The 14748-nt window shown below is 44.9% G+C and overlaps 1 protein-coding gene across 2 annotated transcripts in view; it reads right to left on the bottom strand.

The window, feature by feature from the left end:
* LOC124798009 overlaps window positions 1–14748 on the bottom strand; it is a 374749-nt gene that overhangs the window by 332582 nt on the left and 27419 nt on the right. The window contains exon 1 of one of the 2 annotated variants that reach the window (XM_047261214.1): window positions 7949–8068. The exons of the other annotated variant lie outside the window; for it this stretch is intronic. The gene's annotated coding sequence lies outside the window, so the exon portion shown is untranslated. Of the gene's footprint in view, window positions 1–7948; window positions 8069–14748 lie in introns of those variants that run through there. 2 annotated transcript variants of the gene reach the window in all.

Here is a 14748-nt window from a genome sequence, read left to right as displayed (position 1 = left end):
TGATTACGACGCCCTCTCTACGAAACCGATCTCTACGAAAGTAATTAATTTGATTATCCACTCTACATTCTTTTGTGGAGAGCTGCAGATTGTTTTGCATGATACATTCTCTTTACTTCTCAGTACGTAATTTGCGATTCATTATGTGGATGTACTTTCCATAGCAATATCTTCGAAGGTTGTTATTCAAAACATCACCATCACGGCCCCTTGCTACAAGCGTAAGTCTTACTAAATAACTGGTTACACCGTAGCAATAGCTTGTACGTTTAGATAATCCTAATTTACTACAGTGTTAACCGACAAAGCGAACCTAAACATGGCCGTAGCTTGAACTAACTTTCACAGATAACCAGATACAGCCGCATTCCAGTTCAAAGCGGCGGGCGTTGCTCACAGTAAAACCAAGTGGACTGAGACCCGGAAGAAGCCTTCGTAGGCAGCACACGACGGATTGCTGTTAACATCAGTTTTTCTGACGGTAAGAAGGCGAAATGCGGGACAGTGATTAGCGAAATAGTGACAGAATGGGCAAGTAAATGTTGAAGTTGAATGGATGGTGTGCAAATTAATGAAGGAAGGAAGGACATGGCCGAGCAGAGTGAGATTCAAATATTTTCCCGAAAGAATAGAATGCAAGTGTCCAAAATAAGTTTCCCAACTGAAAACATTAATACAAGTGTGAATTTTCAGCAATCTCTGCGATGCAAAGAAACGCCGACTTTTGGAGAGCTTCACTGCTTTTGCCGGGCAGAACAGGAATTAAAAGCTAGCAAGGAACAATGGAAATAGCTGTTCTGTCTATGAAATTCGGTTTTCAAATATACCAGAATAAATGTCTTGTGGGAACGAGACGACACTTTACAAACAGGTATAGAGGCCTACATAAGATTTTTACGAAAAAGTATGAAACGCCGGAATTGCAGAGGCCAGCGGTTTATTCAAACCATACACATTACACCCCTGACGAACCATTGACTTCGCCGCAATGTTCTGGCTACAGAGTCTCAAAGAAACCGATGGCCGTTTCATAGGCGATCCGAGTGCTATCTGTGGAGAGGCCGGACTAACATGTCGTCCTGGAGAGGAACAGCAGCCTTCACTGTAGCAGCCTGGGCAACATTGTTGACAGACTTAATATAAACTAACGTGGTCTTGTTATGTTCGGACTGCAAACGGATGAAAGGAAAACTACAGCCTTTATATTACCTGAGAATATGCATCTCTATTGTGCGATTTAATGATGGCGTCGACCTGGATAAAATAATCTGGCGGTAATATAATCCTCCTCCTCCTCCTCCTCCTCCTCCCTCCCCCCCCCCCCCCCCCCCCCGCTCCCACCCCAATTAAGATCTCGTGGCGTGGACTGCCCAGGTCATTGGACTGGAAACAACACCACCAACAGAAAATGTCACATTGATAATGTGCAAAGATCTCAATTGCCAAAACTGCAGATCATTGTTTACTTACTACGCTTTAGCCGGCCGCGGTGGTCTAGCGGTTCAGGCGCTCAGTCCGGAACTGCGCGACTGCTACGGTCGCAGGTTCGAATCCTGCCTCGGGCATGGATGTGTGTGATGTCCTTAGGTTGGTTAGGTTTAAGTAGTTCTAAGTTCTAGGGGACTGATGACCTCAGACGTTAAGTCCCATAGTGCTCAGAGCCATTTGAACCATTTACTACGCTTTATAGGGCATTAGCTATCTAGGTTCCACTTGCAGGACACTGCAAGCCCCCTTTGTTTCTCGGGTGTAAACACGATGTTGCTGCCATCCTTAGAAGGTTTTCACAGTTCACTTTGCTGGCTAACGGTCCTGTTTAAGTTTATCCTGTGTAACCTATAAATGCACCTTTGAGCGCTATAATAATATTAAACGATGGTGGTGGTGGTCATTGTTGTCGTCGTCGTCTAAGGTTTCGCTTGAAACAGGTCTCCATGCCGGTCTGTCCTGTGCAAACATACTTCTGCGTACTAGCTATAACCCACATCAATTGCTACCTGTTTTCAGGGTGTCAAGGCTGTCTGTCTCCTTACAATTATTTGTCTCCCACACTTTCAGTATCAATTGATGGTTCCTTGACGCATCTGTATGTGTTCTACCTACCAACTTGCGCCTTAAATATTTCATCGCCAACTGGACCTAGTATCTCAGTTATTAGGTCCAAAAAACTTTCAACATTCTTTGTAGCTCCTCATTTCAAATGATATTAAATAGTACCAACAGCACAACGACAAGAAGTAAAATTTTACACGAGCGGCTTTCTGGTCAAAATCCACAACTCGTTGTGAGAACGTATCAGGTGCCTGTAAATAAATGAGCCGCCAACCACGTCGCGAATGAGTCAGTGCTGTCAATGATCAATAGCAGATTGAGCCAAGTGCAGAGTTGTAAAATCCTGTTTATGCTGAAGATAAACGGGGAATAGTGACGTGGTATGTTAGCATGAGATAATGTCCTATTCACGTAGCGCTCAATCCTACACTAAAGCGCCAAGTAAACAGGTACAGGCACGCGTATTCAAATAGAGATATTTAAACAGGTAAAATACGGCGTTGGGGTTGGCAAAGCCTATAGAAGACAACAAGAGTCTGGCGCAGTTGTTAGATCGGTTGCTGCTGCTACAATTGCATTTTATCAAGATTTAAGCGAGTTTGAGCGTGGTGTTACAGTTTGAGCACGAGCGATGGAACACAGCATCTCCGAAGTAGCGATGAAGTGGGGGTTGTCCCGTACGACCATTTCACGAGTGTACTGTGAATATCAGGAATCAGGTAAAACATTAAATCTTCGACGCCGCTGCGGCTGGAAAAATATCCTGCAAGAACGGGACCAACGACGACTGAAGAGAATCGTTCAACGTGACAGAAGTGCAACTCTGTTGCAAACTGCTGCAGATTTCAATGCTGGGCCATCAAGTGTCAGCTCGTAAACTATTCAACGAAACATCATAGATATCGGCTTTCGGAGCCGTAGGTCCACTCGAGTACCCTTGATGACTACACGGCACAAAGCTTTACGCCTCGCCTGGGCCTGTCAATACCGACATTGGACTGTTGACTGGAAACATGTTCCCAGGTCGGACGAGTCTCGGTTCAAATTGTATCGAGAATGAAGACAACCTCTTGAATCCATGGACCCTGCAAGTCAGCAGGGGACTGTTCAAGCTGGTGGAGGGTCTGCAGTGATGTGGGGCGTGTGCAGTTGGAGATACGACTCTTGGCAGGTGACGTACGTTAGCATCCTGTCTGATCAGCTGCATCCATTCATGTACACTGTGCATTCCGACGGCCTTGGGAAATTCCAGCAGGACAATGCGATACCCCATAATTGCTACAGAGTGGCTCCAACAACACACTTCCGAATTTTAACACTTCCGCTGGCCACCGAACTCCCCAGACGTGAACATTGTTGAGCGTATCTGGGATGCCTTGCAACGTGGTGTCCAGAACAGATCTCCACACACTCCTGCCGGTACTCTTATGGATTTATGGACAGCCCTGCAGGATTCATGGCGTCAGTTCCCTCCAGCGCTTTCAGACATTAGTCGAGTTCATGCCATGGCGTGCTGCGGTACTTCATTGTATTGCAGTGATAGATTTTGTGATTTTATATCTTCTTAATCTTATTTTTGTTGTTTACTTTGCTTTCGTGGCACGCTGCAAAGTTTTCACGATGATATATTTTCCTACTCGTGTTCTCCCAGAAGAGAGTGAAAGGAGTACACTGGGCCCACTTGTATGTGGCACGGCACCAGAATAAGATAAGAATATTAATAAATTAAAATGAAACTTGTGTACTATAAGCAATGAATGTGTCTGATAGGCTCGATAATTTGGATCGCTGGCTGTGGGCGACTACTCCAGGCGGGCGTAAAATGAATGTGCACAACGGAAAATAATAAACACTAAAATGAAGATTTGGCCCTGTATAATTACCCCCTGAAGCAGATCTTAGGATCTCTTAATACTATAAATTACAATCTAAACATAAATGAATGATGAAGGCAACTAATCATAAAAGATAAACGTTGTTCCTGCTTATATATTTATTGCAGATTAAAAAAACCTTTATATTACAAAGTTTAAATTTCGTAAGTAAAATTACTGATCAGTTGCCCAACTCTGCCACTTATTATGACTGTGCAATCGAATATCAATAATTCGAAATGACTGACATCATCTACGTACCAAACAGTAGAAGACACTACTTTCAGATATGATCTACGGTGATGTGGAACCTCAGTGGAAATAAACTAACGTGATCACAGCTGTTTAGCTTTTATAGCCCTAATAAGCCGAAGCAATTTGCGATATCTCGTTATGTACTGCGCCGGGGCATCTCGTACTCGTCTGCGACGATGGAAGAACTCCAGTCATAAATAAACTCTTTCAAATACTAGGACAGCAGAAGGCGGTCCTGTGACTGATATACTGTAATATTGTCTTCTCCTTTCTGTGTTCTACAGACGAGAAACGCGATCTCCCAGCCACAAGGACGGTATTCAGATAATGTCTCAATGCAAGTATAGGCAGAAGTAGTGCCCTCATGTACTGAACGCTGCGTACTCAACGACGATTTCCAACCCGTAGGCGAGATCCAGAATCGTATATGTTTGCAACAGTGCAGTACCTAACTTTTCTAACTATAAACTCTCCTGAGAGCAAAGACAGCAAGTCCGTCTGTAGCAACAAATCTGATACCGAGCTACTGTCACACACGAGCGCTCACAACAGAAGATCTCGTCTCTCCACCACTGGCTTCCCAGCAAGGCTCGGCTCCCCACCCTCGTAACTCCAAAAACGAATCATATTCCCGGAACCACGGAATATTCTCACTATCTACAGATTCTTCCGAATGCCGAGCAACATATTTTAGCCTTGTCGTCTAGCGCGGAAAGTTTGCGAGGAAAAACCTATACTCATACAATGGTATGCTTCTAAGTAAAAATCGTTGGAAATAACCCAGCCTGCGTGGTTTCCGATGTGACACTTCCTCATTCCTCTCAGCTACGTCCAAGATTTTCGTAGTTTCCGAAGTATAATCCTTCCTGTCCGGCAACAATTCTGGCCGGCCGCGACTCTATCGTGCCACAACGCTCAGTGTACGAACGTCCGTCTTGCTACTTCCTGTTTTTAAGCAGGACTAACACCTGTGTGGGCCTTCCATCCAGGGCTTGAGTTCCGCCAGCCGTTTCATTTCCACTGTCGTCCAACCTGTACTAATATGATGATAAACTTCGTCACCTTTCATGCAATAATCGTTAACAATTATTTACAAGGTGTACGTGACAATGTCAGTCTCCTTTATATATTCATATATATAGGATGTACAACCTATTACATGATACCTAATTGTGTTTGTAGGTCACGGCAAAGTATGTGGATGGGTGCTTGTAAGGTACGAAATTATTGCCACCTTACAACAGAACCAAAGATACTGTACTGCTGTGTTGGAGTAAGAGTGTGCTTGGCGCACAGTGGTAGGTAGCTGTCTGTAAGGCAAAGACGATGGTGTAAGCAGTTTTTGTGGAGTGCTGCCACCGAGAGTTAGATTAATGTAGGTATGTCAGTTTTGTTGAACTTGGAAACAGAAGTCTTCATGGAAATAAGGTAAAAGTGTTAAATAATTATGATTTCTGTTTTCCCAGGGCAGTTGGCTGATAATTTATAATTGTTAAGTAATCCCAGGATGTACGTAAACGATTTTGATAAAGAGGCTAGTTAAATTTTTTTTTGTGCTCTTAAGATTTGTCAACACAGCTATGTGTAATGTGATGATATGCATTCATGTTGGATTAATGAAGTTAGATAATACTAGCTGTTTAAATCTCAATGTTTGTGAATCAATTGTGAGTAATATAATTTCTATTGTCAGGTGTTTTTGAAAAGAAACTTAACTTGCAATATAATTTTGCTTAAAAAATAGAGTGTTAGTAATTCACCATAATCAGTACCTCCTCCCAGTTAAGGTAATATATTTTTTAAAGAATTTAAGTGTTCTTAAATTTTCTCGTTTATCAGCTAAATTAATTTTATGAGCATTTCAAGTATTGTGGCCAGCAATGCACACTGCTGAGCCTGTAGCTAGCATTCATATTAATTGTGAGTGACCAGAATTTATAGCGTTACTCCGTTGCTGCTCTAGAGGTAAGATAGTTTATTATGTGCACAGGGGCCAAAGTTATCAGTTTTTAAACAGGGCCAGATGATTCAGTGCCTAAGGGGCTGAACGTATTTCTTTATTAGTATTGGGAGTGGCATTGCCCAATCGATTTGTAAGTTTTGCTAACAATAAGACAGAGTAAGCATACCACTTGCAGTTGCAACACGCAACACTACAATTCGAGTTCTGTACCCACTCCACAGATCAGACTTCATTCAACGTAATCGTAAAGTTCATTATTTCATTTTTAAAAGAGCGTTACAAGACCATACATCCAAAACTAGATTTTATGATACCCGGAAAAAGAAAAAGCTTTGTTTCATGCCTGTAAAATACCTGTTGAATGAGAAGATTAATTTTCTATCTCATTTGGCACGATGTAAAAGGCACAGCAAAAAGGCGCAATTTATTGCCTTCTAAATATTGTTTGGCCTGTTTGCATGTTTTGTTCTGCAGTAAATAAATTTTAATGATCGGAAATATTTGGGCGACACTTTTGCTGTTCTCTCACTTCACACCAGTGCGGAGGATTTACCATAAGGCTTGTCAAAAAACATCCTCAATGAATTTTCAATTGGTAATGAATAGAGAGATTTCTTTGTTAGTTCCTTAACTCCGTTAGTATATTTTTCGTAAAAAAAAAACTTCACTTTCAACACTTGAATGCCAAACTGCACAACGTCCAACAGAAAGCTGTCTCAACGCACGCAATTTCGGCGTGCGTCGACGTGTAAACAAACGACTAGTCGCTTGTTTCGATAGACGAGACAGTACTGAAATGAAACCCCAGGAGCGTTGCAGTATACTATTTACGAGTAGTCGATTGAGTCCAAAGTTGTATTAGGAGCTTAAGGCAACTACTTTTCCCGAGTAGACGCCAATTCAAACTTTATGGAACTGAATGGGAATGCCGAAACATTCCACAATAACATTTCGAAAGCAGTATTCACACAGTTCGTCAACGGAAGGGGACGTCAAGCATACCGCGAAGAAAGTCTTGACGTTAAGTTGGCGTCATCTGCTAACGTCAGAAGTCAACTCATTCTCTTTTACAGTCGCGGAGTTTCTGCATTTACGTCTTCTATTTTCTTTGTCTTCGTGACGCATTGCATATGTTCAATGACGATCTGGATATTTTATCCAGAAGTGTTGTCCTGCAGGATGGGCCAGATATGTGGAAGCGAAAAATTATTAATTTTTACAAGGCCTAGCCGAAGAAAAAGCCTACTCTAAATAAATAACTTTAACTGAGGAGACAATTTTCACTAAATAACACTTAGTAGTAAAATGTCAGCGGTATTCGAGGATGAAAATAGTTGTTTTTGAAGTTATTTGGGACTTAGAAGAGAAACTAAAAACAGACGAGGTAAACAGGCTGTCTCATCTAGTAAATATTGGCTTTGTTTGTATATTCCACATAGTAGTTTATCATACAAAGTTTATCAAGTACATCCGTTCTCAAGTTTGGTTTGGGCTTAAATACACTTTAATTGCTAGCTCCTTAATTCTGACACTACATTCCGACTTGTTTTAGCACAGGTTGCATCTCACGTCTCTACTGGGCTAACCGAAGTGACGCTGCGTTGCGCCGACGTTTCGTGTCCCATTTGACGATGTCGCTTGTCGTCCTGTTCTGTTCCGTACACGTCCATTCAGAGCAGCTGTTCTACCGCGGCAACCGCCCGCTGCATCTTTATGCAACGAGTGAGTGCTGGGAGGCACGTGCTGGGGAATCAGGGAGCGGGGGGCGGTGAGTGGCTGCGGGTGCCTGCAGCGGCCACAGTACCTTGCGCGCGGTGCCGGCCGGCGGTGGGGGCGCTGTGGCCGTCCCGCGTGGTCCGCCCGCCGGCTGCCGTGTCCGAGTGGCTACTGGCTACTGGCGCTGGCGCGTCGCAGTCGTGGCGCGGTGGACCCAGCGTATCGACCGCGCCAGTCTGCGCGCACCTGGCTGGGCGACCACATGCGGCGGCGGCTTCTGCTGCCGTCCGCCACTGCGCATGCGCGCCCGCCAGACAGCGCGACGACTCTGCGCTGCCAGTCTGCTGGCGACGCGGTTGGTCATTCGGGTGCGCCGTCGCCGCGGTTTCGAGTTTCAGCTGTCAGCGCGCAGCTGTGCGGCCGTATGGCTCGGGTCTCCGTGGTAACGGGCGACGCAGGTGTGGTGCGAACTCCGTTCAGTTGAAATTTAGCCGGAAAGGGGAGACCTACTACTGTAACTCGGATACCAATGCTTTAGAGTGCAAACAGGCGCAGAACCTTGGTGCCGTTGGTGGATGAGGGGAAGGAGGTCGCCCTCAATTGCAATTAATGGAAATACACTACTGGCCATTAAAATTGCTACACCAAGAAGAAATGTCAAGAGTAGTAATTGGCGTATTGTGACGAACCAATTGCTCGGCTACCATTGACCAGACATTTTCAGTTGGTTAGAGATCTGGAGAATGTGCTGGCCAGGGCAGCAGTCTAACATTTTCTGTATCCAGAAAGGCCCGTACACGACCTGCAACATGCGATCGTGCATTATCCTGCTGAAATGTAGGGTTTCGCAGGGACCGAATGAAGGGTAGAGCCACGGGTCGTAACACATCTGAAATGTAACGTCAACTGTTCAAAGTGCCGTCAATGCGAGCAAGAGCTGACCGACACGTGTAACCAATGGCACCCCATACCATCACGCTGGGTGATACGCCAGTATGGCCATGACGAATACACGCTTCCAATGTGCGTTCACCGCGATGTCGCCAAACACGGATGCGACCATCATGATTCTCTAAACAGAACCTGGAGTCATCCGAAAAAATGACGTTTTGCCATTCGTGCACCCAGGTTCGTCATTGAGTACACCATCGCAGGTGGTTCTGTCTGTGATGCAGCGTCAGGGGTAACCGCAGCCATGATCTCTGAGCTGATAGTCCATGCTGCTGCAAACGTCGTCGAACTGTTCGTGCAGATGATTGTTGTCTTGCAAACGTCCCCATTTGTTGACTCAGCGATCGAGACGTGGCTGCACGATCCGTTACAGCCATGCGGATAAGATGCCTGTCATCTCGACCGCTAGTGATACGAGGCCGTTGGGATTCAGCACGGCGTTCCGTATTACCCTCCTGAACATGCGGTCGTGCATTATCCTGCTGAAATGTAGGGTTTCGCAGGGATCGAATGAAGGGTAGAGCCACGGGTCGTAACGCATCTGAAATGTAACGTCCACTGTTCAAAGTGAGCCAGTGATTGGATCTCGACCAACGCGAGCAGCAATGTCGCGATACGATAAACCTCAATCGCGCTAGGCTACAATCGGACCTTTATCAAAGTCGGAAACGTGGTGATACGCATGTCCCCTCCTTATACGAGGCATCACAACAACGTTTCACCAGACAGCGCCAGTCAACTGCTGTTTGTGTATGAAAAGTCGGTTGGAAACTTTCCTCATGTCAGCACGTTGTAGCTGTCGCCACCGGCGCCAACCTTGTGTGAATGCTCTGAAAAGCTAATTATTTGCATTTCAGAGCATCTTTTTCCTGTCGGTTAAATTTCGCGTCTGTAGCACGTCATCTTCGTGGTGTAGCAATTTTAATGGCCAGTAGTGTATTTGTTGGTGGACGTGGGTTGATTCTCCGCACAGCCACACTATCAGTCTAAATAACGGCCGCCAGCCTCACTTTGATCGGCAAGACACTATTGAAATTCTCACCTCCAACGCCAATCATTAAGAACCCTGTCACAACTTTCGCCAATCCAGAATGGATTCTCACTCTACAACGTTGTGTGCACTGATCTGAAACTCACTGGCAGATTAAACTCGTGTGCCGGACTGAAACTCGAATCTAGGACCTATAGCCCCTACCCGCGAAAGGCAAAGGTGTCACGGTTGAGTTCGTCTCCGGCACACATTTTTAAGCTGCCAGTTAAGTTTCATATCAAAGCACACAACCTTATAGAGTGAGAATTCATTCTGGATTCGCTATAGTTGTTACAGGGTTCTTAATAATTGGCTTTGGACGTAAGAATTTTAACTGTGTCCTGCCGGTCAGGTTTCAACTCTCAGGACTACTCGTACATCCGACCATTAAACTGGAATGTGAACACCTCTGACAGCTACATACACTGTTTACAACTGTGGTCCTCGTGACTTCCGCTACCGAACAGGTTAACACTTTAACGCCATTAGGTCGAAAGTCAGGCAGGTACTTGAATTACAAAATCTTAAACATGGCTGCTACGGCAAGAAAGGAAGAATGAATTGATTGTTGGTGTTAATAACGATCATCTTCCCTTACCTCCTCTGCATTACTGCAGATGACGTGTCACTGAGCACATTTGTTCTGTGCATGCAGTACACGTGAGGCACCTAGTTGTTTCCACTGCGCTGTGTGGAATACGAAGGTTGTGTTATAGTTCACTGACCTGCTGTCTTCAAGTTGATGTCCCCAGCGCAGAAAACTGCACGCAGGTCGTAGGTTCTGTATCTTGAGGCTGAAACTGACTCTTAGCGAGGGTCTGTTCTGAAATAATGTATCACCTCTTTGGGATGCCCCTCGCGTATTTTAATATAGCCACACGAGAAGACTACATGATCTTAATACAACACCTTCTGATACAGCAAAGCACATGATCAAACACAATGTTTACGAAAATGTATCTTTACACTATTTGTGGCAAGTGTCTGTGCCTCATGCCTACCGGAGTGAATCTTTTAATACTGAATACTGGCAAACACATCCTACGATAGACAACATGTCTGTTGTTCTCGACTGCCTAATCCAGAGTGACGAACAGCCCGAAACACTTCGCGAGCCATACCAGGAAAGGCGTGAGCCGAACGCTTCCGAAGTGCTTCGTCTGCAATTTCGTCAGTCTTTTGATTTAAATTGTTTTTAATAATTCTAAAATGATTGACTGATAGCTGTTGAGAGATATTTATATTAACAAGTGAAGTCATTCCAATGAGTAGTTTAACTAATAATAATAACTATACTTTAACGTTTTGGCGCCCTTGCTCCGAACACAGCAGCCAATCACAGAGCAGTAGCATTATGCAGGCGGTCTTTCTCACGGGAATGGCACTGAATCTAACATTTGTCACAGGTACCTCACACCACATTTCATCATCTATATACTTCTTGCATCTCCACTGCTTTGGGAACAGCTTCTTAGAGCCTAATATGATGGCTGACTAAGCCAGAAATATTACACTGCGAAGCAGCAATTGTGTAAATGTGAAATCAGCCAACCAATTGCAAACAAAGATTTATTAGCCCTTGAACTAGGTTTCGATATTTGTAAGAATTCCTTCTTCATAAAGTGCGCCTTGTTACATCACATAATGATACATTAGATTAGATGTTGCCGCTCGGCTTCATCTAATCTACCATCATGTGATGCAACAAGGCGCAATACTTCTGAAGAAGGTATTTCTACAAATATCGAAACCTAGGTCAAGGGCTAATAAACCTTTGTCTGCAGATGGTTGGCTGATTTTTTCAACCACTTCACCTGAATTTCAGTTGAAACAAGCAGAGTTTACTTGCTTCAGTTAAGCTTCGACAAGTCCGTTTCACTCAGTGAACACTACCACCAGCTAGCTAGTGACTCTATAATCTGAAATAAGATGCCTCTTCCAAGCGAGCATAGGCATAGCACCCAAGAGGCAACCCTCTATTAGAAATTCGGAAAAGCGCTGAACAGACTTACACGCCCACACACAGGAACACACTATCGAATGCTCTGTAGGCTTTCTGCACTGGAAAAGTAGTCTCATTCATGACAATGGATCACTAATTTCTGAAGTGATAACCACTTCAAAACACACAATTCACCAAGAGGAGCAACGACTTGTCACCTAAGCCCGACGAGGACTGCCGACTGACTTCCCGATTTCCGTGAACTCAGGACCATTCTTTAAGTAACATTAACATCCCAGGTCTTTCAGCCAAGCAGCCTTCAGAGGAGAAGGTAGGCCCTTAAACAAGCATTTTTCCTAACAGCAAATGCTGCAAGCTGTTGCTTCCTGGTAGGACCTTCAGAAGATTCTCTCAATGCGTGTTGGGAAACAATGGGCATCATGGAAAGTCGCAAGCCTTTAAGCCAGCCTTGCCCGTCCCGACCACCCATTAGGAGGGCTAGGGAAAGTAGCGAAAGACTTGTCCATCTCTCCACTTACAGGTTGTAGAAAACCACTTCGAGCGCTGGCATAGACAATAGTTGCAGAAACATCACATCTACATAATTACTCTACAGTTGCCTGGCTTCTTCTAATCACCTTCAGATTAATTCGTTGCCGCCCTCTCTCTAAAAGCGCATGGGAAAAATGAACACTTAGATCCTTCTGTACGAACCTTAATTTCTCTTATTTTATTATGATCATTTCTCCTTACGTAGGTTGGCGACATTAAAATTTTCAAAATGAAAAAGTTGACAATTGAAATTTCGTGCAAAAATCTCGCCGCAAAGAAAGACGTCGCAACAAGAAACATCTATTTTAATAATTGCCATCCAAACTCTTATCATATCCATGACTATTTCGCGATAATACGAAACGAGCTGGCCTTTGAACTTTTTCGATGTCCTCCGTCAATACTATCTGCACAGCAATAGTCTACCAGAGCCGGCCGCTGTGAACGAGCGGTTCTAGGCGCTTCAGTCAGGAACCACGCTGCTGCTACGGTCGCAGGTTCGAATCCTGCCTCGGGCATGGATGTGGGTGATGTCCTTAGGTTAGTTAGGTTTAAGTAGTTCTAAGTCTAGGGGACTTATGACCTCAGATGTGAAGTCCCATAGTGCTTAGAGCCATTTGAACCATTTGAACTCTACCAGAATACGAATATGCGTAGTGCAGGCAGTCTCTTTAGTAGACCTGTTCCATCTTCTACGTGTTCTGTCAATAACATGTAGTCTTCGGTTTACATTCCTCACAATTATCCACATGAATGTTCCAACTTAGAATAATCCTAATTATAATTCCTAGGTATGAGACGATTGGGTAGTTGGATGGTTTAAAGGAGGGTGGAAGGGACCAAACCACGAGGTCATCGGTCCGTTGTTCCTAATAAAACAATGCCACAAGTGTGAGAATAAAACGGACGAGACATATAACACAAAACGGAAAGAAAGGAAAAACCAGATAAACGAAGGAAAGGCAACGAACACTAAAAGGAACAAAAGAGGACAAGAAAACAACAGAGACGCTATAAACAGAAGAGAGTAAAACAAGAAAGCAGGTTACAGTGGCTGGCCAACCATGAGAATAACAAAGGAAAGCCAGCCACTCTGCAACACATTAAAACTTCCACCCTAAAAGCACTAGGGTGGAAGACACAGAGGGATAAAGGACATACGCTAAAACCTACATAGAAGTATGAAACGCACTTTCACGGATAAAACGTAAAATTAAAGCTACTGTTGAGGCATCGTCGCCCAACACCGAAGGTAGGGAGCTGGGAAAGTTAAAAGTCTGCCGAAGAGCGGCTAAAAGTGGGCAGACCAGCAAGAGGTGGAGGACTGTCAGGTGGGTCCTTGCGACGGAGTAGGTAACGATGAGTTAGCTATGTATGGCCAAGAGGACAACTGATTCCCTGTGACAGGACCGTATGGAAGACTTCCACACATTCGTCGTCTTCTTAATGACACGCAGCTTGTTGTGCGAACTGTTATGCCATTCCGTCTCCCAAAGTCTGAAAACCCTGCGGCGTAAGACAGAACGCAGGTCAGCTTCGGAGATGCCTATCTCCAGAAGCGGTTTCCGCGTCGCCTGTTTGGCCAGCCTGTCAGCAAGTTCGTTGCCTGGGATTCCGACGTGTCCTGGGGTCCACACTAACACCACTGAACGACGGGACCGTTCCAGGGCGTAGATGGACTCCTGGATGGACGCAGTACGAAATGCAGAATTCGTCTGCATATAGAGAAGGTGAGACGGATGGCCCAACAGCTGCAGCTAGACCATTAATGGCCACTAAAAATAGACACTCAACACAGCCCTGCGGGACTCCATTCTCAAAAATTCAAATGGTTCAAGTGGCTCTGAGCACTATGGGACTCAACTGCTGAGGTCATAAGTCCCCTAGAACTTAGAACTACTTAAACCTAACTAACCTAAGGACATCACAAACATCCATCCCCGAGGCAGGATTCGAATCTGCGACCGTAGCGGTCGCGCGGTTCCAGACTGTAGCGCCTAGAACCGCTCGGCCACACCGGCCGGCCACTCCATTCTCCTGGATAAGGATGGAAGTATGGGAGGCCCTAACTTGGACACGGAAAGACGGAAAGTACGGAGCGACAGGAAGTTTTGGATAAAAATTGGGGGCGGGCCCCGGAGACCCCACTCATAGAATGTGGCAAGGATATGATGTCGCCAGGTCGTGTCGTATGTTTTACGTAAAAAAAAAAAAAAAGCGGCAACCAGTTGTTGGCGTCTGGAAAAGGTTGTTCGGATGGCAGACTCGGGGGACACAAGATTCACAAGATTATTAGTGGTAGAGCGACCCTGGAGGAAGCCGGCCATGACATGGAGCCAGAAGACCACGTGACTCCAGGACCCAACCCAACCGCCGAAACACACATACGTTCCAGCAGCTTACAGTGAACGTT

The sequence above is a fragment of the Schistocerca piceifrons genome, chromosome 1, assembly GCF_021461385.2.
Source record: "Schistocerca piceifrons isolate TAMUIC-IGC-003096 chromosome 1, iqSchPice1.1, whole genome shotgun sequence".
Lineage (NCBI taxonomy): Eukaryota > Metazoa > Arthropoda > Insecta > Orthoptera > Acrididae > Schistocerca > Schistocerca piceifrons.
The sequence above is the reverse complement of the archived record's forward strand: the minus strand, read 5'-3'. Positions and strand labels throughout refer to the sequence as shown.